Here is a 20,803-nt window from a genome sequence, read left to right as displayed (position 1 = left end):
TGTAAATTTTGAAAAAAAAATGTTTTTTACTATAAAACACACCAAATTAAAAATATTTATTCTGCTGCATATTTTTGTTTAAATTTTTTTTTTTTTTACTAGTAATGGGGGCGATCAGCGATTGTTAGTGGGACTGTGACATTGCAGTGGACAAATTGGAACCTAACTGACACTTTAAGACACTTTTTTGGGGACCAGTGACATTATTACAGTGATCAGTGCTAAAAATATGCACTAATGACACTGGCAGGGAAGGGATTAACATCAGGAATGATAAAAGTTTTAAATGTATCCCTAGGGGGAGCTTGCTAACTGTGTGGGGGTTGCTCTGACTGGGTGAAGACAGATATCCGTGTTCCTGCTTAGCAGGCGCTGCCCAGTGGCTATTGCACGAAATCACGTACATGTACGTGATTTCATGCAATACACCTGACCTGCCACAGTACATGTAAGTTAGGCGGTCAAGTGGTTAAGTATGTGCATTATTCTGCATGGAAAAATGCAGGTTACTACAATGACATGTTGAAAACAATCGTTTTCTAAGCTTCAAGATCATTGATTTGATAGTTGATTTACTAAAACTGTGAGTGCAAAATCTGAAAAACCAATCATCTGACAGTTTTTTTTTGTCAAAGCTTAATTGAACAAGCTAACGTTAGAAGCTGATTGGCTACCGTGCACAGCTACACCAGATTTTGCACTCTACAGTTTTAATTAAAAAGTTAGAGGAAACATGCCTTTGAAAAAAAATATATGCAAAATATCTTGCATAAAAATGTATGCAAACGTGCATAAAAACACACAGAAATGCAAACGGAAACACAAGTAAATGTTCTAAAACGCAATGCACTGCAGGCATGTTTTTATGTGCATTGTTGATATACTGTATGTACTGTATGAAGAATAGGCTAAACATAAAAATAAAAGCAAAGCTTGCTCTTAGGTCGAGAGTAGTGGTGGTCAACTTTCTTGATTTGGGGGCCTTAAGTGTGGCCCCTGACATCCAAAAGGGGCCGTACATAATGCTCAGTAAATATTAATTACCATAGACAGCAGACACATGAGGCCCCGTACACATGATCTGTCCATCCGATGAGAACGGTTCGAAGGACCGTTCTCATCGGTTAACCGATGAAGCTGACTGATGGTCTGATGTGCCTACACACCATCGGTTAAAAAAACGATCGTGTCAGAACGCGGTGACGTAAAACACAACAACGTGCTGAAAAAAACTAAGTTCAATGCTTCCAAGCATGCGTCGACTTGATTCTGAGCATGCGTGGGTTTTTAACTGATGCTTTTGCATACTAACGATCGGTTTTGACCTAGCGGTTAGGCGTCCATCGGTTAAATTTTAAAGCAAGTTCTCATTTTTTTGACCGAAGTTAACTGACCGATGGGGCCCACACACGATCGGTTTGGACCGATGAAAAGGTCCTTCAGTACGTTTTCATTGGTTCTGACCGATCGTGTGTACGCGGCCTTACAGGGTATAGTCAATGACTGTGGGCATTATAAAATACATGGTCTGCGACTGTGGACATATTATAGGAGATGGTCAGAGACTGCAGATATGATACAAGAGATGGTCAGATATTGCAAACATGATATAGCAGATGGTCAGAGACTGCAAGCATGTTGCAGGAGTCTCTGAGATTGTGAACATGCTATAAGTGTTGTTGGATATTGGAGACATGCTTTAGTAGGACAGATTACATGAGACTGATATAACAGGGTAATGTAGAAACACAGATTAGTGTCTCTGCAGGGGCCTTGAGGACTGCACAAAAAGCTCCAAAAGGCTGCATGCAACCCCCAGCCTGCAGGTTGGGCACCAGGGGGCTAGAGGGTTATATGGGAAGTGTCACACATTCAATTCAAATTAATTCATAAGCACCCACAAAAGTAATAATTATATTTTTTAATAATTCAGCCTCTTTTATATATAATACCCAACTCCGGCTTTTTTTAACTTTCAATAGAGTGGGGGAAAGTTAATACTGATCTGATTTGTATTTCTGTGATCGTGTTGGGGATATTTACCCTCGCTTCTTTTTCTTGTCACACATGTACAAAAAGAAGGGTTGCAGTTGTCTCCAGGAGGAGGTTCTAACCCTTCCCCACTCTACAAACAATCTATTTTGTTTTTCGTCAGCGTTCCAATAAATAAATTGTCCTTCACTTTTTGACCTGGCAGGAAAAACCTGACACGGGATCTAACCCATTTAGTTGGAATCCACAACTGATCACCCGATTAGATATGTACTATTATGGATTTTATCTCTAAAACAGAAAAGTCTCACAATTATGTAAATATATCCAAGCGTATATGTGCTTTTAGACAGCTCAGCAGATGGCACAGTCATTTTTGCAGAAGTATCAACAATAAATGTCAAAATGTTTCCACTAAGAAAACAACTGTGATCATTTCTGAAGAATGAGATAAGTTAACCACAGGATATTCAGTAAAGTATAATCTATTTGTAACCATTAGCAAGATAGGTCGAAGTCATAAGGTCAAAAAGATGAGCACATTTCCTGTGTTATCTTCTTTAAATTATAATGACCATTATTTAAAAGATGAAGCGCCTTTCAAAATAGTAATATTTGACATTTTCCCCTATTTACTTGACTGGATATTAGCTTACTTTGCATTGAAAAAAAGACTGACATACTTTACATTTTCTTTTTAGCTTTTTTAGTGTTTTATATTTTGCTCTCCCTGTACATACTAGTAATGTACCCTTATTGCTATATAAAGCCTTTAACTTATTTCCAATAGTAACTATGTTCTAATACCTGTCTTTGGAATACATATCATGGTTTTGGTTTTGTAAATGTTTGATATGTATAAGGTAGATTTTTTATGTGTCAAAGGTAATGTAAACGAGATTATAGGTTCCTTTTACAGGTGTATGTAACTAGAGTGTGTAAACGTTAAATTTGAAGTCATGTGGGAATCTATCTTTATTGTCGATTGTTGGGAGGCTTCTTGGTATTATCAAATTATCTTTATTTTGATTTAGACCACAGATTATTGAAATAAGGCAAAAGTATACAGTAGTTTGATGTTTTCTTTCAAAATTGATTTTTAAAAAGAAACGGGTATAAAAAAGTTGCTACAGTGGTATCTTGCATCCTTTTTATTCAGATCGCCTCGTTTAACGACTTACCTGTTTAACGACCACTCAGACTTACGACCAGCTCTCCCCACCTGAACGACATGCTGTACATCATTGTATTGTACAGTACAGTAAAGAATTTTAGTTTGTGTCCTGTGCTTATGCAAATTAAAACAACGTTATTGAGCTGGAGTTGTGCGTTTAGACCTTTTTTTCACATCACAGTACAGTACAGTAGTTAAGAATGCTTAAAATATTAATTACTTGTGACTCCTCGTTTTAACAACCAGGTCATTGGAACGGAACCTGGTCGTTAAGGGAAGGAGTACCTGTATTGTATTTTTATATATATATATTATATATACATTTTTTATATATTGTATTCTTTATTTATATGGATTCTTGTAACAAACACTATATGTGTAGCAAAACAGAGAAAAGTTGGGATTGTTATGGCCATGTACAGTATGTGCTACATTCGTATCATATGAAAACTTCATATGAGATTCATCAGTAGACCCTTGATCATGGCCATGTAATGGTGGGGAGTTGGTAAAGTAGTATGTTGTATATACAGTAGTGTTTAATGGGAAGGGATTGTAAGTTGTAAATGGTTTGGAGTTGATAGGGAAGTCTAAAGATAAGAGAAAAAGATTGAAATAAAGAACAGAGAGAAAGGTGCAAATGAACACACACACAAAAAAAGGGAAGGGGTGGGTTGGAGTAGTGGAAAGGGAAAATGATTTTACCTCTTCCACCCCCAGGCATCACAGTTAATAGTATTCAGGCAATAGTATAATAGTTAATGTATGGTAGGGACAGATTTAAAGGCTAGAAAGGGGTCATGGAGGCCATGTTGGTGGGTAAGAGATATCCAGAGCGAACAGATGTTAAGACATTTTTAACGAGAGTTGTGTAGGATGGTAGTCTTTCATAGTCTTTCATAGTCTTTTCATAGTCTTTTCATAGTCTTTCATAGTACCTGTTACTCATTCTATGATTTCCTGACAGTTAATATTGATTTTCATGCCCTACCAATTGTCTGTTTTGGTACTACAAAGATGAAGGAGAAAAGTTTGCAGTATGTTCAAGTTTAGTAAGGTTGTAGGAACTAAGGCTTCCAATGGGTTCAGAAATGTTGTTTTAGAACACTCCTGATTGAGGGGTAAACTTGGAACTAGAGCCTTTGGGGTTGATTTACTAAAGGCAAATAGGCTGTTCACTCTGCAAGGGAATGTTCCCTTACCTTAGTGAATGTAGTAAAAACTCAGTTTGCAAAGAATACCCAATTATCTGTAAAAAAACAACAACATTATTTTGCTTGAGTATAATTGGATAACGGAAGTCAGCAGAACTTCTCCTCATTCACTAACCTAAAAAGAAAATTCCCTTCCAAAGTAACCAGCCTATTTTCCTTTGGTAAATGAACTCCTCTGTGCTTTGAAGCAAGACCATCATATGTGAAACATGTTATATACATTTGCAAAAGCAAGTAGGGCTATATGACCGTATATATTTTGTAGTCCTTGAAGGATACCACAGATATAAAACTTTATATAAACTTTCAAATGCTATAATATTAGTAGAACTCTTGGAGGCATATATTTAAAGTGGTAGTAAACCCTCCGGTACTATCCAAACTATTTACATATTCTTAAAGCGGAGTTCCAACCACAATTAGCATTTTTTAAATGTATGTCCTTTCATCCTGCGTTTTTATAATATAAATCCGGTCACTTACTATTTTACAATCCGCCGCCGATCCGCATAGATGTTCAAAAAAGATAGTTTATAAAACTATATCTACACCGTTGTCATTTTGCTTGTGGGCATTGTGAAGCCTACAAGCACTTACTTCCTGGAAGTCTTGGATGGGGAGTGATAATTGGACAGCGCACTGCATCCTGGGAAACGATGACACACATTTCCCAGGAGCATTAGAGGGAGATGATGTCAGAATCCTAGGTGGTTTCAAAGGCAGATTTTGTGGGACCGCATAGCAACATGCATTTCCAGATGAGTAAAAAAAAAAAAAAACTTTTTTTTTTCTTTTTTAGTCGTAAGCTACAGTTTAAAGCAAAATTGTTTTTTTGATGGAACCTCCACTTTAAAGACCTTGTATTTCTACATCGATTGATCCCTATATAATAAATCTTATTACTAGTCTTACTGTATTATTTGTTAATTTTGTGAAGAGACATTTCTTTAGTAAGCCCGTGCCATATCTGTTGTGGTCTTCTGCGTCTTATACAGTGATAATTTCCGCCCACAGTTCCTTCCTGTTTCAGAAATCCTGCGCGTGCACACTGCGGTCACAATATTCAAGCCAATCATCTAGGTGAGAAATGTGGCCAAAGCATTGCGGGATGTCGGGGCAGGTGTCTACATGAGGAAATGACACCCGGCCCGACATAAACAAAGAATTTTTCTGGCAGAGGCTCAGCTTGCCGGATTAAATGGGGCTCCGGCGCATGCGCGGTACACGTCCCCGCCCGAGAATGCAGCGATAAGTAAAGAAGTAGAGAAAAAAGTCTACTTGCAAACTATTTAAAATAATGACATAGACTCATACATATAAAGTGACATTTTTGACTATACAAACACTTTAATTGTGACTTAAAATATAAAAATAAAACGGTTCCCCTATGTGCAATTTCTATTGATGATTAACTGCTGCCTTCAGTTTTTGGTCTAGTGCCCCAAAACAAAATATATACTCCATGAATTGAGGCACAGCCCCAATAAATGACATAAGGTTGCTTCTACCTGCGGGGACACAGAGGAGGGGAAGACACTTACCCAGGGACATGAGGTGCTGGCCGTGCCACATGATTAATCTATCCTGATGTTACAGTGGCATATCGCTGGAACATTGGTACAACAGCGCAGCCGTATACTATTCATACCTGTACACGTATATACACCTCCAGTGTATCTTTTTATTCTATCTATCTGATGTGTATCTTTTTAAAGTGGCTGGCTTTACTTTAGAATGGTCTATGAGAGGCTGTGAACGAATGACTACTTATCCTATCTCATTGCCTATGTGAGTTATCTCGCTTCACTTTTCACTAATATAGACTTTGCGACCCGCCCTTTGTCTATGCCCCCCCTCTGTCTGCCTTTTTGATACCTGGTGATCCCCCTGAAGCTTCAAACCAGTTGCCTGCTCCGCCTCAGTGAGGTACAATATATTTGATATCTTTTCCTATCCAGATCCAGAATAACCCCCCTGTCCTCCCCTCCACCTGGCTGCAACCCCCCTGTCCCCCCCTCCACCTGGCTGCAACCCCCTGTCCTCCCCTCCACCTGGCTGCAACCCTCCTGTCCTCCCATCCACCTGGCTGCAACCCTCCTGTCCTCCCCTCCACCTGGCTGATCCCACACAGTAATAATTGAAATAATGCGATTCGATCATCCTGACACAATATTAACCATGGTGCCGTGATTATTGAAGCGCCAACACCAGCCACTGCCCCTACAAATTGCCTGCAGAAATTTTGGCAGTGCCCCTCCTGAGATTAGACTCTGGATCCACCCCTGCATATAAGGCCTGTGGAAAGATGATATGGATCTCAAGATGGAACAGGAATGGCCCCTGGGAGACAGCGTCTTACTGTGCATGGCAAAACTGTATAATTTTTACATGATTTTTAACCTTTGAACACTGTTACTATACTATGTACTTTTTTCAAAAGATATTGTTCTTTTTGATACTTCTCCATTGTTTTTTTATACCTTTAAAGTCCGACCCATGGTTACTTTAAGGCCTCGTACAGACGATAGGTTAACCAGAGGACAATGGTCTGATGGACCGATTTCATCGGTCAAAACCGATCGTGTGTGGGCCCCATAGGTTATTTAACCATCGGTTAAAAAAAGCCAACTTGCTTTAAATTTAACTGATGGATTCCTAATCGATGGGAAAAAAACGATCGTTAGGCACAACCATCGGTTAAAAATCCACGCATACTCAGAATCAAGTCGACGCATGCTTGGAAGCATTGAACTTCATTTTTTTCAGCACATCGTTGTGTTTTACGTCACCGCGTTCTGACACAATCGTTTTTTTAACCGATGGTGTGTAGGCGCGACGGACCATCAGTCAGCTTCATCTGTTAACCGACGACAGCGGTCCATCAGACCGTTCTCATCAGATGGACTGATCGTGTGTGCGAGGCTTCAGGAGTAGCCTTCTATGTTTTCCTCTCTAATTTACGGATGTGGCATTGTGAGTGCTTCCTTTTATCCTTTTCGACTGTGGAATATAAGCACATGTGTTTCTGCACAGAGTCCTCTAACCCTGCCGCCCTCTATCAGAAGAGATGCATAGTTGTATGATTTTTTAACCTTGTAAGAAAGATCATTTCTAAAACTAAGCAAAAGCAGTTATGGTACCTGCATAGTTATAAATGTATGCTGATTCCATATCTGATATTTTCCTCTGCTGGTGTGCAGAGTTTATTTCAGCTGCTGCTAGTGAGGGATTTATTTTATTATTTTAATGTCTAGTGTGCTAATCTTGAAAAATAAGTCAATTTGATTACAAAAGCTAAGTTTAGGTGTCTGACTAGGATAGTGAGTGATCCAATAAAGTAGACAATGAGGTTACAGGATATAAAATGGAAACCACAGAAGAGAGGTTAGCTGAGAAATTGCGATACGGAATATGCTTTATATAGAGTATCAGTTGGCAGCCACGACTGGTGCTCAAACTTTTTTGGGAGGCGTAAACAAACAGAATGATTAATAAAAAATAAAAAAAACAATTGCAGCCTCACTGTGCCCATCAAACGCAGCCACTGTGCCATAAAATGCAGCCACTGTGCCCATCAAATGCAGCCACTGTGCCCATCAAACGCAGTCACTGTGCCCATCAAACGCAGCCACTGTGCCCATCAAACGCAGCCATTAAACCATCAAACGCAGCCACTGTGCCCATCAAATGCAGCCACTGTGCCCATCAAATGCAGCCACTGTGCCCAACAAATGCAGCCACTGTGCCATCAAATGCAGCCACTGTGCCATCAAATGCAGCCACTGTGCCAATCAAATGCTGCCACTGTGCCATCAAATGCTGCCACTGTGCCATCAAATGCAGCCACTGTGCCCATCAAATGCCGCCACTGTGCCCATAAAATGCTGCCAGTGTGCCCATCAAATGCTGCCACTGTGCCCATCAACTTCCAGTGTGCCCATCAAATGCTGCCACTGTGCCATCAAATGCCACCACTTAGCCCATCAAATGCTGCCAGTGTGCCCATCAAATGCTGCCACTGTGACTCCCCCCGCCCGCTCGCTGTCTGCCCGACACTTACCCTGTCTTGGTGGGGCAGCGGGTGACGGCGACAAGCGGGGTCCTTCATGCGTCTCCTCCTGTCCTCTCCTGATAGGCGTCCAATAGCGGCGCCTGTCGTTTCAGCCATTTAGGTGACGGATAACAAACCCTATGCCTTCCAAAGCTTCTGACATCACATCCAGCACGATATCTCTTCATCCTGGCTGACCATACCCAGCCTGGTTATCATCCTCCAGCCATAGGAAGACCAGCGGGCCTGCCGCTTTCCACAGTAGCTGACGTCCGAACAGATGTGCCACTAGTACTTCCTAGCCACCCACATCCGTAATCCTTCACGTCATGGTTGTCAAAACTTTGTAGAACCACCTTTAGGTGCAATTACAGCATTTTTAGGGGTGTCTCTACCAGCTTTGCACATCTAGAGAGTGACATTTTTGTCCATTCTTCTTTGCAAAATAGCTCAAGCTCTGTCAGATTGGATGGAGAGCATCTGTGAACAGCAATTTTCAAGTCTTGCTGGAAGGTGAACCTCCGCCTCAGTCTCAAGTCTTTTGCAGACTTTAATAGGTTTTCTTCTAAGATTGCTCTGTATTTGGCTCCATCCATCTTCCTATCAACTCTGACCAGCTTGCCCGTCACTACTTGAGAAAAGCATCCCTGCAACATGATACTGCCACCACCATGTTTCATGGTGGGGATTGTGTGTTTAGGGCAGTGTTTCTCAATTCCAGTCCTCAGGCCCCCCCAACAGGTCAGGTTTTCAGGATTTCCATTATTTTGCACAGGTGATTTGATCAGTTTCACTGCCTTAGTAATCACCACAGCCTGTTCATCTGAGGGAAATCCTGAAAACCTGACCTGTTGGGGGGGCCTGAGGACTGGAATTGAGAAACACTGGTTTAGGGCGATGTGCAGTGTTAGTTTTCCACCACATATAGTGTTTTGCTTTTTGGCCAAAAAGTTCAATTTTGGTCTCATCTGACCAGAGCGCCTTTTTCACCATGTTTGCTGTGTCCCCCACATGGCTTCTCACAAACTCCAAACGGGACTACTTATGGCTTTCTTTCAACAATGGCTTTCTTCTTGCCACTCTTCCATAAAGGCCAGATTTGTGGCGTACATGACTAATAGTCGTCCTGTAGACAGATTCTCCCACCTGAGCTGTGGATCTCTGCAGCTCCCCCAGAGTTGCCTTTTGGCTGCTTTTCTGATTAATACTCTCCTTGCCCAGGCTTTGTCTTTGTAGGTTTGCAGTTGGGCCATACTCTTTCCATGTTCAGATGATGGATTGAACAGTGCTCTGTGAGACCTTCAAAGCTTGATATATATTTTTTATAACCTAACCCCGATTTAAACTTCTCCACAACTTTATCCCTGACCTGTCTGGTGTGTTACTTGGCCTTCATGATGCTGTTTGTTCACTAAGGTTCTCTAAAAAAACCTCTGAGGGCTTCATAGAATAGCTGTATTTATACTGAGATTAAATTACACACAGGTGGACTCTATTTACTAATTAGGTGACTTCTGAAGGCAATTGGTTCCACTAGATTTTAGTTAGGGGTACCAGAGTAAAGGGGGCTGAATACAAATGCATGCCACACTTTTCAGATATTTATTTGCAAAAAAATTGGAAAACCATTTATTATTTTCCTTCCACTTCACTTTGTGTTGGCCTATCACATAAAATACATTTACATTTTTAGTTGCAACATGACAAAACTTAGAAATTTTCAAGGGGCACAAATACCTTTTCATGGCACTGTATACAAGTCGTATATATATATATATATATATATATATATATATATATATATATATATATATATATATATATATATATAAATAAAAAAATGTATCATCTTGAGAAAGATGGACTTAGCTTCATTGAAACATTGACAATAAAAACACTGCTGTTTTTGATCTTCCTCCTCTGCAAGACTCGTAAGTGCCTCTAGACCAGTTTTGGATTTATATGGATTCCTTTGTGGATGAGCATCTGTGCATTTAAAGTACTGTATATACTGGAGTATAAGCCGACCCGAATATAAGCCGAGGTACCTAATTTTACCACAAAAAACTGGGAAAACATATTGACTCGAGTATAAGCCTAGGATGTCCATCTGCATGCCTCACTGTGCCTCACTTTTCCTCACTGTGTCCATGTGCATGCCTCACTGTGCCCATGCCTCACTGTGCCCATGACTAGACTGACATTTAACATAGGAGTCTATGGAAGGGGTGCCCGGCTTTGAAAAATTAGTGCTCCCCAGCCATAGGTCCCCCAGACAACAAACTTTGCATGTTTATAGAGGAGAAATTGAGCTACATGTGTACCGGGTCCCCAAATCCAGGAGATCAGGCGCAAAAGGTGACTTGAGTATAAGCCGAAGGGGGGCATTTTCAGCACAAAAAAATGTGCTGAAAAACTCGGCTTATACTCGAGAATATATACAGTACTTCAAACATAAGGGTTGATTTACTAAAGGCAAATAGACTGTGCATTTGCTAAGTGCAGTTGCACGCTGCAAGAGCAGTTGCTCCAGTGCTTAGTAAATGAGCAGAAGCTCTGCTGACTTTCACCATCCAATCATGGGCGATCAAAAATGCTGGCCTAGATTCAGGAAGCAATTGCGTCTGCGTAACCATAGTTACGCAGCGCAATTGCTTACTTGCGCCGGCGTTTAGAATGCTCCTGATTCAGGAACCTCGTTACACCGACGGCAGCCTAAGAAATGACTGGCATAATGCAGGCTGCATTCTTACGTTGGCCGCTAGGGGGCGTTCCCGTTGTGGTCAGCGTATAGTATGCAAATTGCATACTAACGCCGATTCACAACCCTACGTGAGCCCTGCGTACGAGGTTTACGTCGTTTGCGTACGTCGGGTTTCGCGTAAGGCTGCACATGCTAAAAGCAGGGGCAGCCAATGCTAAGGATACCCGTCGTTCCCGCGTCGCGAGGTCTAAATTTTACGTAGTTTGCGTAAGTGAATCGTGAATGGAGCTGGACGCCATTCACGTTCACTTTGAAGCAAATGACGTCCTTGCGACGTCATTTACCGCAATGGATGTCGGGAAAGTTTCCCGACGGAGCATGCGCTCTACGCTCGGCGCGGGAACGCGCCTAATTTAAATGATTCCCGCCCCCTACCGGATCAATTACATTAGGCGCCCTTACGCAGGGCATTTTTGAGGAGCGCCCACACAAATTACGTGGCTACTGCTTCATGAATGAAGCGTAGCGCAAATAATTTGCGTAGGCGCAGGGTAAAAAGGGTACACTGCGCCTCCGTAAGGAGCGCGCAGCTGTACCTGAATCTACCCCGCTGTTTTTTTCTTTGCATGTGAAAAGCTAAGCTCTGGAGCAACTGTACTTGCAGGGTGCAACTGCACTTTTTTAAGTGCAAAGTCTATTTGCCTTTAGTAAATCAACCCCATAGAGTGCTGTAGCTACCCTTGGAACTGTTTTATAAATATGTTGTCTATATACTGTATAATTAATCATTGCTACACTGAATTTGGTGTGTACGGTGATTAACCTTAGGAGAGACATTGGGCTGTTTCACAAATACTGGAACACAAAAAAACTAGCAACAAATAAGAAAAATAGTATATATAGAAAAGGAAATCATTCAAATCCTTTGTTATATTAAAAAAATTAAAACCGATTTATTGCGTTTGGCAAAAGCCCTGCATTTGTCCCACTTTTCTTTGCAAAGTTTTTATGTAAATCAGTATAGACATGGTCATGCATATGTAACTGTAGGCAGAACTGACCTTTTCAGCTGTAACATTGTTATCACTTGTGATGAGCTCTGTTCTGTTGATAATTGCCCAGGTGCAGGTTATTCACCAGCTCATCCAAGTTGCCTCCAGCCCTACTAATGCTTTCCCAGACAATCAAGTATTACAGGGTCATTTTAGCCTGACCTTATGACTTCCCCTGTCCTCACTAGAATTCTTTTATTCATACTTTTTGTATTCCTGTTCTCTGTCTTAGGAATTGACTTCTCTCACCATCTTCAGTTCCGTATGAAAAGGGTTTTAAAAGTTTCCCTTTGTATGTGCTAATGTCTTATACTTCCACATGGCTAAAAGGACACTAAGGACTTCTATGTGCCTCACTTAACACATACACACTTAAAAGAAATACGGATCCCTCCACTGTTTATGACAGAAATGTATTCGTTTTTTCTGTACCAACCTGTGATAAAGTGTAAATAACTTAATTTGAAATGTCCATTCGCACTAATGATGTAAAAAATACATGTGGCAAATAACTATACAGGAAAAGCTGCCTCTTTGCCTCTGTGCCTACAGTCACATGCCTACTGTGCTTAATGGTAAATCTGGTCCTGTATAAAATAGCCACTCAATTCAAACTAGCAAGGGAAAAGTGCATATGAGTAAGGCCTCGTACACACGACCGAGGAACTCGTCGGAAAAGACACATCGTTTTCCTCGACGAGTTCCTTGTTTGGCTTGTCGAGGAACTCGACAAGCTTGCTTTGCGTACACACTGTCAAGACAAAATCTCCACGTTCTCAAACGCGGTGATGTACAACACATACAATTAGGGGGAAGTTCGATTCCACTGGCACAACCCTTGGGGCTGCTTTTGCTAATCTCATGTTACTGCGTGTTGAGTAAAAGTTTGGTCGGAGACAATTTGCACTTTTCAGTCTGTTACAGCGTGAAAAATGTGTTATATCCATTACAAATGCTACTTTTACTCCCGTCTCATACTTTATTCTGAGCATGCGAGGGTTTCTTAGCATACACACGCTCGAGTTTCTCGTTGAAAACCAGCCCGACGAGGAACACGACGAGAAAATTGAGACTCCCGTCGAGGAAAAAGAGAACTTGTTCTCTTTTTTCCTCATCGAGTTCCTTGACAGTTTCCTCGATGAAAAACGTACACACGACCAGTTTCCTCGTCAAAAAAGTTCTCCCACCAAGTTTCTAGATTCTGTCGAGTTTCTCGTTCGTGTGCACGAGGCCTAACTGATGCAGCATTTAATCCTGTTAGGCAGCACAGAAAATGTCAATAAACTGCTTATAACATTTAGGTTAACACAGAGCCTTTTGATGCATACATCTAGAAATACGGTACACGTGAAGCCATTACGAGGAAGCATCACATGATGTGAAACATGTTTGCCACCTTTTTCCTGTTGTTCACTTCATTTTGACTGCATCGCTTTGGTTGTTTTTTGGATTTCATTTGTACAATACAAGACATTGTTTTAAGGACTGTGGCAGTCCAGGATCTTCTTCTATCCGATACACGTGACGCCACAGTGCTACTTTAAAGCACCTTTGCAAAGTGTGCTCTCTATCTTTAAATCTGTAGCTCTCAATCAGGAACACACACATTGCTGTGGAAGCATTGCAGGTACTCTAGCATCACTTCTAATGTGTGCCCATCCAGGCCCTTCCATTTGAAGGCAGGTATTACTTCTCCCCATTGTGTATGTATCAATTGCTAGGTATTGGCTGTCAGGATTGTGGATGTTGCATATGTGTCACTGTCATTGTCTGGGATCAGGATCGGAGTTTAGTAGCTAGAACAACAGCAAGGTCATGGTTTTAAGCAGACTGGGTTTATACACAAGTAGAGTTAGCAATAGTAAGAAATCTAGATAAAATTGGTAGCCAGAGGTATCAGGTTTGAAGAGGAGAGCAATGTTAAGTGGTTGGTGAATCGGCAGCCAATTGTCAGTTCACAAGTAGTGATTAGTAGGCATGCAGTGTAGCAGTAAAAAAAAAAAAAAAAGAGCTCAATACTGGCATAAGCACAATAAATTTGCAAACATGAAGTGCAGGACCTGATAGGAAGTTCAGGGTGGAGTAAGGAGTTCAGAGTTCAGCATTGCTATTTTTTAAGGCTGACTGAAAAATCAGCCAGGGAGCTATCCAAAGGTCCGGGTAGCTCAGTAGAAACAGCCATTGCCAGACACAGCAGAAACCGTGGGTTTCTAAAGCCTCGTACACATGCTCGGTTTACTAGGCAAGAACCAGCAAGAAAACTGCTGGCAGAGCTTTCTTGCCGAGTAAACCGAGCGTGTGTATGGCCCCATACACACGACCGAGGAACTCGACGTGCCAAACACATTGAGTTCCTCGTCGAGTTCAGTGTGGAAGCCGCCGAGGAACTCGGCGGGCCGACTTTTCCCATTGACTAACGAGAAAATAGAGAACATGTTCTCTTTTCGGCCCGACGAGTTCCTCGACGGGTTCCTCGCTGAAAAGTGTACACACGGCCGGGTTTCTCGACAGAATCCAGCTCCAACCGAGTTTCTGGCTGAATTCTGCCGAGAAACTCGGTCGTGTGTACGGGGCCTATGAGGTTTCAGGTTTCTCGACAAGAAAACTGCCCAGAATCTAGACGAGAAAAATAGAGAACATGTTCTCTATTTCCTAGTCGTGAGATTCTCGGCAGTTTTCCTGCCGAGAATCCGGAGAGTGTGTATACTTACCTGTCGCCGTGGAAACTCGTGCATGCTCAAAATGACTTTGACACATGCGCGGTAGCTTCCTAGGCATAGGTAGGGTGCAGCAAGATGGTGGTGATGGCATTGAATGTGACGAGCGCATGCTCGTCATACGCAATGACGTCACTGCGTTCTTGGCTGTCCAAAAGAATCGTGGTTCGTTTGAAAGGAGTGTCTGTACACTCGGGCGGAAGAGATTCTTGCCAAGAATCTCGTCAGGAAAAGCAAATTTATTTTCCTGACAATTCTAGCCCGAGTGTACAAGGCTTGTCAGTCACCCATGTTTCTTGCATCCACATGATGAGGGGCTCCAGGGTTTATGGCTCATGTGAAGAAAACAAACTTAGTTTTTTTTCTCAAAATCTTAATAAGTCCTGCTCTAGGTCCTGGAGCCTGGAGGCTTTGTAGAGCTTTGAATAGGATAAAGCCTCCATTTCCACATGGCCACACACTTATGCAACACTTCCTGACTACCCAGTCCATTCCGATGTGAGCCACCCTCCGCGAGACCCACGACGCCCCTCAATCAGAGTTCTTTCGCTACCTACAGTTCCAGCATAGGTTATCTTCTCTTGGACATACCTCAACCTACCTATTCCAAAAAAATTATTTTGAACGTATCTGTCAACACTCTCCAGGATCTCTGGTAGCCAGACCTCATTATTAGTCTTGGTTCTGCACTGACCTTTATAATTGCGAGCTGACTGATGTTTAGGGCTCTCCCTCACTCTCACTGCTGGGGAATATCACTTCTAGATGAAAAGGCTCAGTGCAGACAGAACATCCAAAAAGATATAGGGGCTCTCTGTTTGTTTTAGGGACCCATTAAGGGGCATCATGCTGTGTCAGTATCTAATGTAGTTAGTAGCCTAGATGAGCAAAATGTTTTATGCTATGGACTTGCTGTACTAAGGCCTCCTGCATTCAAACTGTTTTCTTGCTGCTTTACTGATTAAAAGTGCAGGGCAAACCTGTTTGGACTGTTCCTCTGTGCCCCTGTCTCTTGCATGGTTTACTTCCTCTATGCTGATAATGTATGTATTGCTATATGCTGTAAAGCCGGGGTCAGGACCAAATATGTACTACAAGTATTTATCATGATTCTACAACGTATTCTACATAACAAATTAGTTGCATAGGATAAAATAAATAATCCAAGAAAGAGAAGAAATACAGGTGTATAAAGTGTACACACGATCGGTTTGTCTGATGAAAACAGACCGATGGACTGTTTTCATTGGACAAACCAATCGTGTGTGGGCCCCATCAGTCTTTTTTCTATCGGTGTTAAAAAATAGAACACGATTTAACCCTCCTAGCGGTATTCCCGAGTCTGACTCAGGGTGAGATTTTTATACCAAAAGCGGTAACCCCGAGTCAGACTCAGGCTTGCCTCGCTGCAGCCACAGACAAAGTTACTTACCTTGTCCCTGGATCCAGCGATGCCACCGCGCTGTGTGAGCGAGCAGGACCTCGCTTGATTCACACAGTGTCCTCCTGTGCCGCCGATCTCCGTTCCCTGCGACGTTACGATGCACGGGAGTGGAGAATGGCGCCAAATTCAAAAATTTAAACAAACACAATACATATAGTATACTGTAATCTTATAGATTACAGTACTGTATGTAAAAAATACACACACCCCTTGTCCCTAGTGGTCTGTCCTGTGCCCTACATGTACTTTTATATAATAAAAACGGTTCTTTCTCCCTGCAAACTGTAGATTGTCCATAGCAAACAAAAGTGCCCCTTTATGTCAAAAATGGTTTTAGAGCAGCTAGAAAACAGCGATAATAAATTATAATCACTTGCAGAATTGTGCGATAGCGATTTGTGGGGAAATTCGTCATAAAAAAATAAAAGTAATGACAGCGACAATTCTGCAACTGAGCAAATTTCAGTGATTTTGAGTTGATTACATTATTGAATAATTTGTATTATAATTATATTATTACTTGTTATAATTATTTATAATTATTTATTATATTATAATGTATAATTTTGTTTTTAAAAAAATGTCCTACCCGGGATGCCTACTAGTCTCTTGTTTGGTCAGATTTAAGTGAGTTATTCCTAAGAATTACAGGCCTACAGTATAAAACGCCAAATTCCTTGCAAATAATGGTACCGCTTTCAGCACCTTTTTTCTGAAATAATCATACCGCCAGGGAGGTTAAATATTTCCTATGGATAAAAAACGATAGAAAAATCCGATCGTCTGTGTTCAACTCCATCGGAGAAAAATCCACGCATGCTCAGAATCAAGTCGACTTAATTTTTTTTTCGGCTCGTCCAAGTGTTGTACGTCGCCGCGTTTTGGCACGGTTGGATTTTTGACTGATGGTGTGTAGGCAAGACTGATGAAAGTCAGCTTCATCGAATATCCGATAAAAAAATCCATCAGATTAGATTCAATCAAATATACGATCGTGTGTACAGGGCTTAAGGTATTTGTGCACTTCTTTTATGGTATTGGAATGCAGCATGTAAGTATGATCATGTCCTTTTTGACCTTCTTGATATATTGAGCTGTAATGCAGGGCCGATCCTAGGGTCACAGGCGCCTGGGTGCAGAAATGTTTCTGGCGCCCCCAAATGGGCGTGGTCATTTTACTAACTCTTCCCCTTTACAAATGTTTTTATGGCAATGACTTAACCACAGAGATGCTCCCCCACAAAGTCTTCATTACCCTGGGATCCTTAAATGATCTCTTAACAATAAACAAAATACAGGAAGAGAAGCAGAGTACTTTATTGGGACCTGGAGGGGAACCTCTCTGATGGACACAGAGAGGTCTTCTGTTAGAAAGAGCCCCCAGACATACTACAGACATGATACAGGAGATGGTCAGAGACCGCAGACATAGTATAGGAGGCGTTCAGAGACTGCAGACCTAATACAGGAGATAGTCAGAGACTGCAGACACAGTACATGAGATGATCAGAGACTGCAGAGATAGTACAGGAGATGGTCAGAGACTGCAGACATAGTACAGGAGATAGTCAGAGACACATCAGTTCTGGACGGACACACACCTATGCTCAGAACACTAGTTCTGGATGGACACAAACAAGGAGAGAAGGAGGGAGGGGAAAACTCTGCCACTTTGGCGCCCCCCACCTCTGCAGGCGCCTGGGTGCAAAGCACCCTGTGCACCCTGCCTAGGATCGGCCCTGCTGTAATGTATGGCAGGAACTCTTGCTGCAATATTTTATATAGTAAAGCTGAGTTCTACCATACTGTTTCAAAGATAGAGCATCAAGCATTTGATTATATGTAACAACAATCGGTATAAGAACACAAGAAATGTCTATCAGAGGTATCAGGTTTGTTTGTTGACTGCTGACACATAGGAAATCTGAGAACATGTGCTCTTACAACATTGTATTGATGTACAAGCACTTTCCTCCATATTATTTATTGTATTCTATTAATAAGTCTCTATATAGATTTTCTAATTTGGTGAAGGTTTTTTAATTTTTTTTTCCATTTATAATTTTGTATTGACATTGCATGAAGGTGAAGCCTAAACAATCTTTACTCTTTCTCTATGTTCTTGCAAGTAGTTTTAAGAAGTATGCTGGGGAGTTCTCTGACACTGGAAATTAAGAAAAGCAGTTTGGGGTGCTTTTTTCTTGTTCTGTAGTATAAAAATATACACAATGGAGAAAACATTTGTACTAGATACATAATTTTTCTGTTATGACAAACCTGTAATTCTGATCAAATCTGTAATTCTGAACTTTTTTGTTTTGGTGGGTTATCTCTAGCTCCGACCCACTGGTCCTGTGTTGTAAAAGAGGGACAGTGGTCTGGAACTGAGAGTACACAGGACCAAGAGCCCCTGAGTGAGTGAGAGTGGGGGGCGGTAGCTGAGAGCCTGTGAGAGAACATAGTAAGGGAGAAGATTGGAAAGCCACACACGGTAGGAACACAAGAATGTCACAGCTAAATGGGCAGCACATAGCCTGAGTTAGGATTAGGGATGTAAAAAAAATACTGTGCTTGCATGTTGGACTCTGAGATGACTTTTGCACTTTTCCAAGTAAAGCTTTGAAACCTTGTTCCCGTCAGGTCTGAAGTTACTCAAGGGGTGTAATGCATGTAACCGGCACATATAGTGTACGGCTTGGGTCATTAAGCACATTGGGGTATGAAGACAGCTCCATAAGAATTAACACAGTGTGGAGAACAAGCAAGTAGTAAGCTAGGGTAACAGATGTTCACCAACCAGCCTGTTGTTAAGCATGTGCATGTGGCAGGTGGGATAGCCTCTTGCAGGAGGGAGCTGTTTTCGGCACAGCAACGGGAGAAGATTAGCACCGCAGAGGTCTCCAGCCTGTACACAGGTACAGAAGAGTTACGTGAATTGAAGTGGATGCATGGAGTCCACGCTAGGTGCATGGCATGACCCTATACTGTTACTGGGAATGAGGCCGTGGTGATACACTTGAGAGGTGGATATGGACATGGCTCTGCATATCTTTCCTTAATGGAAGTTACAGAGAAGGTGTACATTGTCACAGGGACCCGAAAGTTAACTGGAGAATAGTTATGGTGCAAGTGTGCACAGTGTACGTTCATCTCTAAAGCAGAAGCCCGCCTTAAAGCTGAGGTTCACCCTCAAACTGAACTTTATAACAATCATTTCTGCAGCCTTAATATATGCCTCTAGCGTTGTCTTTTTTTCAGACCTGAACCCTTACCTTTTTTCAGCCTCACTTCCGGGTCTTCTTCCCTGCGGGGAGTGGGCGTGTCGCTCCTTTTCCCCGATGGGGAGCTCTGCGCAATGTCTCCTGGGAGTGAGTGATGAGAATCCGAGGAGACGCGCTGTGCTGTAATCCCGGGATATCTCCTGGGTCACGTGACTCGGCAAGCAGGTCATGTGACGTGGGCGGCTACGAATTCTCCATTTTAGGTATGGAGTATCCCGAAAGGACATCCTGCTGGGCTTCACAGTGCCCACAAACAAGATGGAAACGTCCATCTATGGATTTTTATAAAATATCGTTTGCGGGAGAAAACAATTCTTGGCGGCTAGAAGATTGGGACACACAAGTTCCTTATTTACCAAGGTAAGAGCGGCAGAAGGATTTAAAAAAAGAAAAACCCGCGGAACCCCCCTTTAAGGTCAAGTATTCCACCATGGCAGCCTCAGCCTTGTCCCAAAGTAAAGGTACCCCAATGTGTAGTAAAAAACATCCTATTAGAGGTGCCTAGTTTGGCGCAAAGGAACCCACCCCAATGTACTGTAGGTCTCTCATGTGACCCTTGCTTGGCACCCAATGAGGAGGCAAACATGGAGGATGTGATGGCCACCGCATGACACCTACTTCCTTTACAACATGTAAATAAATACTCTCTTCTGGGTGTTCTGAATCCTAAGGTGCTATATTATCTGAAATGTTGACACGAAACGGACTATCATTTATTCGATAATCTCATCGTGTGTATGGGGCTTAAGAGGAGATTTCCCTAGCATTAAAAAGATATCCTCTCACTTTCTTTAGAGTTTACAGGACAGGAAGTGAAAGTAAAACCTCCATAATGTGACACAAATGGCAAATAAATACCTAATAGTGGTTTTAACTGTCCTCTACCCTATCCAAAATATATATATATAAAGTTTTGCTGTGTGGAATAAATATAACTGAGTACTGAATTTGATACTTTTCACTAACATTTTCATTTTCAGGACAAGCTTTTAGGATGTTCCCTTCTTCTCAGTCCAAAAAAGTATCACAAACAGTACTCAGCTGCTTTTGTTGCAAGTGCACTAATATGGTTACAATCACCTCAAGCTGTGCGGAATATACTTATTTATTATGCAGCACCTTATGTGTGTGCTATGTGAGGAACGGCTAACATGATTCTTTCAGTTTGCAAATT

Source organism: Rana temporaria, chromosome 1 (genome assembly GCF_905171775.1).
Source record: "Rana temporaria chromosome 1, aRanTem1.1, whole genome shotgun sequence".
NCBI lineage: Eukaryota > Metazoa > Chordata > Amphibia > Anura > Ranidae > Rana > Rana temporaria.
Note: the sequence above shows the minus strand (reverse complement) of the source record.